Source organism: Frankliniella occidentalis, unplaced genomic scaffold (genome assembly GCF_000697945.3).
Source record: "Frankliniella occidentalis isolate FOCC.00 unplaced genomic scaffold, Focc_3.1 Scaffold456, whole genome shotgun sequence".
In the NCBI taxonomy this organism is placed as follows: Eukaryota; Metazoa; Arthropoda; class Insecta; order Thysanoptera; family Thripidae; genus Frankliniella; species Frankliniella occidentalis.
In genome coordinates, this window is record NW_026267574.1 from 62,723 (window position 1) to 64,837 (window position 2,115).

A 2,115-nucleotide genomic window follows, 5' to 3' on the forward strand; every position below is an offset into this window, starting at 1 on the left:
GTATTCTCGATTCCCTCTCCTAGTTATTCCATTTTTAATTGTTTACCTTATGAAATCAGAATTTACTGTTAAATGTGTTTGTCTGTTAAAACTATTCTTATTCTTCCTATGCCTATTTTCTTTGGAAGAAATCCTTGGAGTGACAGACTGTGTACTTTCAATTTGTTCTATTAACTTTCAGGTGGACCGAACCAGCGAGTTGTAAGGTTATCAAGTGTGCTGCAACAACAGAAGCCCTGCATAGAATTCTGTCAACGCAAGGAATACTTGAATTGCATCTCACGCTGTTGCACCCTCAACACCAATGTGTTCAAGACCTCGGATTGAAAGGCTGTGTAAATATCTTTCGTCCTTAGTTGTGCATCTCAATGTACACTAGCAGTATATCACTTGAGGTTAGTTTCTTTCTCTTTTTCAATTCCATTGTTTGTTTTTTCTAGTGTCCAAGTGTTCCGTTTTTAATTTTCAGGACAGGTGGACGCCAATTTTACTTAGGGGTTTTTGCTGAGCTCTCCAGAACAATACTGTGATGAAACCCTATCTACTTGCCAGTTAAATTCCATTGCACCACTCCCTCCATTGGGAAAACTACAAATGCAAGCTGGAAAACATTTGGAATTCCACACCAGCTGTGTAAGTATGCCCTCTCGAATCTACGGGAATTTTATGTACAGTCATTGTTGCCTGACCTTGTAATCCAATCTTACATGTTTGTAAGTTTTGTTTTCTCTGAACAGCATTTTAAAGGCTGTATCACCATAAGAGAAAAAACAGATAACAAATAACAGATCCATTTCAGGAAGGTTATTTATGCTGTTTGGTCATTGTTTATTCCACTAAAGTAGCATTTATAGCAAAATATGATTATTGAAACATTTTTGAAATGACAGAGAGCAGGAATAACCTGTGTAAGATAGATCTGTTATCTGTTATTTCTCTTATGGTGATACAACATTACAGTCAGATGAAAATAACATATTTTGCAGCATCTCAGTTTTATTAATTGTATTTGGTCATTGCACTTAACAACAAAAATCAGGTTGACGTTTTTGAATCTTTGAGGCAACTTTCTCTTTCCTTTTCCTTGTTGTGACCTATCTTAATTTTTGTATTGTTTTAATTTAAAATACTCAGTCTAAACAGTTTTCGATAATTTTATCAGTACTCTCTTTGATCTTTTTCTTGCTATTGTTTCTTTTCAGAAAAGAACTTTGATCTACATGTCAAGCAACCCAAGGACGGCATCAGTCTGGGCGAGCCATTTCTAAAGAACACACCAAGGTCTGGCCATTGAAACTATATATGAGGTAACATTGTAACTTTTCCCACATTCCCTCAGAAATATTTGATGTGGTGAGGGAAGGGTGGTATCAGTTAAGGATTTAAACTTTGCTCTTCAGTAGAATTCGGTCGTGGACTTCCAGTTGCTACTTCGCATATCTGTTCTGCTTGCATTGAATCTTGACCTCCATGCGTTGCGTTTCATTCGGCAAAGTATAGTTGCTCGGCGCCTGCGAGACTCAGGATAGGCCACCCCGCAGTTCACGTATGCACTGCAGGGACGATGTTGCCTACCTATCAGGCGCTATGAGAGCTTGCAGATGCTGAATTTGGAAGTTTCGTAACGGCAAATGGCGGACGAATTTTCCCGGTATTGACGACTACCTTCCTGACGCAGGTTCCAAGCCCGGGCGTTGAAATTACTTCCCTTCTGGCGGGGACCATCGTCAGGGACGCGACCATGCACTGATAAGTGCCAGGCTCGTGGCGCTCCAGGATGGTTTGGAGTTCACGCTACAGGACAGGATCTCCGTTGCGCAGGATATACATGCAGTCAGTACAGCCAGGTGAGTAAGCTGTCGCACCAACCCAACTGGCCTGAATTACCTGAAAGGCTTTGTTTTCTTGATATTGTTCTCTTCACATACGTATTGTGATTATTCCATTCCTTGTTTTTCTTCAGGTGAATTTGAATTGGATTGAATTGAATTGAATGTGAAACCAAATTTGCTTCCTCACCTTTAAAACACGAGGAGAAATGCAAGTTGGAAAGAAGACTAGCTAAGGACTTCTCGGTTGGTATACAGCATTTATCTAATAGGTGGATTCAAAAGC

The 2,115-nt window shown here is 39.9% G+C and overlaps 1 long non-coding RNA gene across 1 annotated transcript; it reads left to right on the top strand.

The window, feature by feature from the left end:
* Window positions 1-330: 330 nt before the first annotated feature.
* Window positions 331-1,878, top strand: LOC127751380 (uncharacterized). The gene is made up of 3 exons (XR_008012095.1): window positions 331-633; window positions 1,203-1,281; window positions 1,679-1,878. It is a non-coding gene; the product is annotated as an uncharacterized LOC127751380 (long non-coding RNA).
* The last annotated feature ends 237 nt before the right edge of the window (window positions 1,879-2,115 follow it).